The sequence below is a fragment of the Epinephelus moara genome, chromosome 23 (assembly GCF_006386435.1).
Source record: "Epinephelus moara isolate mb chromosome 23, YSFRI_EMoa_1.0, whole genome shotgun sequence".
In the NCBI taxonomy this organism is placed as follows: Eukaryota; Metazoa; Chordata; class Actinopteri; order Perciformes; family Serranidae; genus Epinephelus; species Epinephelus moara.
This window is the reverse complement of record NC_065528.1, coordinates 4594597-4600623: the sequence shown is the minus strand read 5'-3', so window position 1 is coordinate 4600623 and position 6027 is coordinate 4594597. Positions and strand designations below refer to the sequence as shown.

The following is a 6027-nucleotide window of genomic DNA, read 5'->3' as shown; positions in this document are numbered from 1 at the left end:
CTGAAAAGCATTTATCTTCCAAAGCCCAAGAACCTTGATCTTTGGCTTTTATGTACTGCAATTTCTTATCACCAGACAAATAACCCAAATTCAACATGAACTCTAGCCTGGACAAATCTGCTAATAAAATCAACCCTACAGATGTTATCGGTCAACCTTGTCATCTGAATTGTGTAAGGTGCCCCTTGCGTAAAACCTGCATTTGCAAGCAATGTACTGTATGTTCAGATGTGACGAGAGAAAGGTCAACACATGCAATTATTTATGAGGTACAAGAGTCACTGAGCTACTGTTAGGAACATCCTGTATCACATGTCTGTGGGAAACATTCTGCTGCTTCTTGTCCTCATTATTTCCTTTTAGCTTCATCATACTCATCAGCCAGCTTGTATTATTGACAGGGACGGGTGTTTGAAGCCTCAAAAAGTTTCCTGCATGTTCTCCTGCCATCTGATGTCAAGTTAAAGGAATTATGCTAAGCAGCAGGCAATTATGGTGATAATGATTAGCAGAGAAATCAGTTTGTTTCCATATTTAGACATGGTGAAGAGGCTGCTGATTGGCATTACTCACAAACACACTTGCACACTATCTTACCGTCTCTCACACATAGAGTGGATCTGAAGGCAAATAGATGGAGTAGCAGCAGACATTGGTATGGATTCACTCCCTCTTGTTGTGAATGATTGATGGGAAGTACAATTAAGCTTAATTAACGGGGCGGAAACACTGCAGAAACACATAGCTGGCAGTCCTGGATGCACCTCATTACACTATGCCAGATTAGAGGAAATCATTTGTGTCTAGCCATGTGACCACAGTGACCACAGGCCCAGTGATTCATCACTGCTCATCCATATGAGGCTTTGGTCCAGAGGGAAGAGCTGTGAACTGTCTCAGTCCAGCAGGACAGACACTGTCTCTCATCCAGAGAGGTTGAATGGAAGTCTGATGGTGTGTCTGATATTTGTCACAACACAAATAATGGGCTCCATTGACACTTGGTGAAAGGAGACATGCAATGTTGTGATTGGTCATTTTTGACCAGAAGTCTAAACATTGACCTTTTTCTGAACATCTTCTGGGGTTTAGTGGTACTAATTGCTTGTCATGGACAAAGAACATTGGCCTACATTTGTTTAGAAGCGCCCATAAGAAGACGTGTAGCATTGAACTGGTCGTGAGAGTTCATTGGAGGCAAAAAGTGGTTTTGGATTTGTCCCAATTGTCCATTGGTCTTGCAAATATTTTGAAACTAGAATCACCAAGTTGCAGTTGTATGCCTTGCCAGCCAGTCAAGTTGCAGTTTACATCATTGACCTGCACTTGTATAGTGCCCTTCTAGTCTTCTGACCACTCAAAGTGCTTTAACCTGTGGTGTAGTGGAGAGTATATACGCAGGTATATGCAGTATACCCACCTCTTTATCTAACTGTTCATGGTATACCTGCCTATTAGCCAAAAAGCCATTGGAATATTTAGAAGAGTATACCCGCTTCATCAGTAACCTACTCATCTACTTATTAGCACGTCCACCTCATCAACTACCACTACACCAATGGCTTTGACACTTCATGTCACATTCACTTATTCACATACTGGTGGCCGAGGCAACTCTAAAAGGTTCCACCTGCTACTCAGTATCAGTATCAGTATCTTGCCCAAGGATACTTCAACTTGCAGACTGGAGAAGCCAGGGGTTGAACTACTGATCTTCTGATTAGTGGACAACCTGCGCTACCTCCTGAGCCACAGGTGCACCATGTCTGTACAGAATATAGTAAAGGCTTTGAAGGAATTTGATAAAAAGTATTACATGAACTTTTTGTGGAACATGTGTCTCACACTCATCTTTAACTAGGCAGCATAAGTTCTAAACCATTATTAGTGTCACCAATTCAGTGTGCGACCAAATTTCTCCCCTTCTGTTTCTGAGTTATGCCGTTAAATAACGGCCAGAAAAACGTGTGATGTCACAGTACAGTTGACCTTTGACCTATTTGCTATAGGTCATCACTTTATCATTTTATCCTATTATACATTTTTGTGGAATTTTGTCATGATTAGGATCCGAATTCTAAAAACAACTGCCGACTTTTGTGAGGTCACAGTGACGACATAAGTCCAATCACTTCTTCCTTGAGTCCCAGTGGATGTTTGTGCCAAATTTGAAGACTTTCCCTCAAGGTGTTTTTGATATATCTCATTCACAAGACAGGGATGGACAGACAGATGGAGGTCAGACAGATGGACAACCCAAAAACATAATGCCTCTAGCTACGGCTGTTGCCGGTGCTGAGGCGTAAAATTTTCTCAGTTCTGAATGTCCATATATTAGTTGCATGTCCAGGTAATGAGCACGCCTTGGACATTGATATGACATCCAAAGGTGATCCAAACCTGGCAAGTATCAAATGGACATCATATACACGTCCTTGCAACAGTGAGCATTTAGAAAACTCTTATCACTAACATGGAAAATAACTTAGGATATTAATTCAAATTTTGTATATTTGGGGTTCAGTATCTTGCCCAGGTATACTTCAACTTCCTCGACTTGAGGAGCCAGGGATTGAACAAATCTTCCTAATGGTAGACGACCCACTCTACCTCCAGCCATTGCAGTGCATTGTTACACTGCCCAATAGAAATTATAAATCACTTTAAATTAGCACCTTAATATTGCTATTATAATGCTGCTTATATGTGGATACAACAAACATTTTTGAGACAGGATGAATTCATAGTCTTGTTCTTGCGTGTACACAGGAAAAGTTGTAGAACCAAATGAAAAAAGAGAGCTAGAGTGGAAAGTTCCATCCCTGACTCCTTTTACCTCCGCACAGCTGGCCAATCACGGCATGAAGTGGGTGTGAAAGTTGGATTTTGTGTCTGTGTGTGCCAGCAGCAGGTGTTGTGTATGCAGGACATAATCTCTCTCCTGCAGATACAGTAAGGAGACAAACAACCTCTCTCTAGAAGGTCACAGTGGGTCACATAAACAAGCATTGATTTTCTCTGAGATCTCTGTATCATTTGCATGAACAAAATTACATCCCTGCTGCACATTTGTCTTCCAGCAGCACGACACATCTTTCCTGTCCCCTATTCTCCTGTTTCTTCCTGTATTGTCTCATTCTGTCTCATTCAGAGCTGCTGTGGTCGTGACTGACAGCTCAGCCTTAAGCCACACAGCCTGGTCACCTTTACGCTGGTTGTATTTTCTATACAGTAGCTTAATGTTCACACTGAGCCATGCTTAATCATTGACAATGCAGGTATTCAGGAGCTGACTGACAAATTGACCAACCTGGCACAGTAAGCGTAAAAGCAAGGCAAACTATGCAGACGCGCACTCATGGTGAAGGAAACCTGCTCATGGGGAGCAGTTTGGGGCTTAAAGCCTTGCTTACCGATATTTTGAAGTATCGACTAGAGGATCTGGGAATCGACCGACAACCATAAGATCAATGGACAACTCTCCCTACCATGTATAGACACCGTAGGCTATAAAATAATGGACGCAGTTACCATGGCGTCACCCATTGGATTGTGGACTGCTTTAAAGCTTGAATTTGTGGAGCCAGAAGTGACCAAATTAGGTTGAAATGGTTGCGCTAACCCTAACACTAGCTGCTAGCATGGTTAGCACAGTGCATTTTCTGCTGTGCTAACTGTGATAATGCTAATTTTTGCTTGCAAAAAAAAAAATTGCTATAGGCATTAAAATGTATATATTGAAACATTCAACTCCTTAAAGGGTCTTTTAGTACAACCAGACATTGACTAAAACTTAATCAGCTGACATAATTGTCACAATTAACTTACTTAAACCTACCGAAATAGCTACAGCTATGGCTTTGCCGATACTCTGTAAATTTGGGGTTAAAGGCATATTGCCTAACTAATTTTGTCAACATGATAGTGACTTGTCAATGGATGGCACCAACCTGGTACTCAAAGCGGCCACGTCCTTAATTAAATATAACTTTCAATTCAATTTCAATTCAATTTTATTTACAAAGCCCAATATCACAAATCACAATGTGCCTCAGAGGGCTTTATAGCATACCACATCCCTCTGTCCTTTGGACCCTCACAGTGGATAAGGAAACTATAAACTATAATAACATATGTAAGTTGTGTAAAAATTCACCCCCTTAAGTTGTAATGAATGTTGAAATTAGCTGAAGAGACAAAAACCAGACTAGAAACATATTTATTTCTGTTGTGAAGTTGGGCATTTTGTCATTGGGGTCTATGGCAATTGATTGCCTCTGGAGCCAGTCCATTACAGGAACTGCAGCTTTTGGCAGTTTTTAGTCAGAGGCCAAAACACACCGGAGGCAAATGACACACATCAAAATATACGCCCCTATTATTTTCAATGTACAATCCCACACTAGCGGCGGCAAGACGTGTGTTGGCGCTCCTGGATGCAACGACCCTTGCCACTTTACGCCACTTTCCTAATTCCAGCCTCGCCGCCATTGGAATTAAATGCATTTTTCCCTACTCGCTCTCTGCGTTTACACACCAGCTCATGTAGCAGCTCTTATTCTTTGCTTCTATGGCAGCCTGACTCCCCTCCTCACCATTAATGCTACAGTAAGAGAACTCTGTTACTGTGTCTTGAGTGTGACAAAGAATGGATGAGGAGAGACTCGTTGCCGATATTGTCCCGTCATTATAAGGACAATGGCCAGTAAGATACTGCCTGGCAAGTCATAGCTCTGGAGATCAGCTCTTCAGGTGAGGTATCAAGTTCGTCCACACATGATTTTAAGCTAATGCATAGGTGGAGGATGTACAGATCTATCAGTAGAAGTAGTAATAACTTTGCATTGTCATCTGTTGAGGAGCTGCAGCTTTATGCATCGGGTGTGTTCTAGGGTCAGCCCATGGTGTGCTGTGCTGCAGCTGTGGCAGTGTGTTTTCAGCTTAACTGGACAAGAGGGTGTAGCTAACCCTACAGCTAGCTGCTGCTTGGTTAGCATGGTGCATTTACAGCTATAGATAAGTGTGATAATGCCATGATAGCACTAAGGCTAATTTTCACTGGCCAAAAAAAAAAAAAAAATCAGACTGAAAACCATTACAATTAACTTTCATGAGCTGAAAACACACTAATATACAGACAACTACGACTATGCCTATGTGAATCTGGGGTTAAGCCATGGCTACGTTACCTAACCAACTTTGCCTTTGAAGCAACTTGTCAGCATCTACAGCCTTAATACTGCATAACTTTAAGGCTTAACATTTAAACTACTGAATTATATGAAAATTCTCCCAGTTGCCATGAACTGGGAAATTAGCTATAGAAAATAAAGCTGTTTTTTGTACCAGGCTGTAAGCATGTTTATTTCTGCTGTAAAGTTGGGCATTTTAACATGAGGGTCTATGGAGACTGACTTGCCTTTGGAGCCTCAAGTGGCCATTAGAGGAGCTGCAGGTTTTGGCCATTCCACGTTGGTTTAATTTTTCAGCCCTCATGGTTGAAGCTTGGTCAATCTCCTAAACCACTGGATGCTCCATTTCTCATAATGCATCTTGATGCCATGTTTTCATCAGATCAAGCCGGATTTTACAAAGTAGTAGTCTACATGGTGAGTTAATTTGTTTTAATGTGTTAAACTGGAGGAGTTATTCTTCTTCAATTTTTTATACATATAGTGACCAAATGATGGCATTTAGTTTGGCTAGTGCACATGTAATAAGTATATTGTTGATTGCCTAATGATCACCAAACCACTATATCACTGCATGATATATAACACCCATGCCAACAGATGGAGATCACTGTGTCTCTGCTGTAAATCAGCTCTGGCAGGTAGTGTGCAGAGGCTCTAAGGACTGGGACTGAAAGAGGAAATGAGAGACTGAAGCACTGTTGAAAGGCTGGATGCTGAATTGTGGCTCATTAATATTCATGGAAAATTTGAAAGAAACAAAATGTGGACAGGCTAAGCCTTAAAAAAAAACTACAGTTATCCTCGGAGACAGCAGGACTGTGATCAGTGCAGT

At 41.4% G+C, this 6027-nt stretch overlaps 1 protein-coding gene across 1 annotated transcript in view; it reads left to right on the top strand.

The window, feature by feature from the left end:
* The window catches only part of tmem178bb (transmembrane protein 178Bb), a 188922-nt gene that overhangs the window by 108673 nt on the left and 74222 nt on the right, over window positions 1-6027 (top strand). The window lies entirely within an intron of this gene.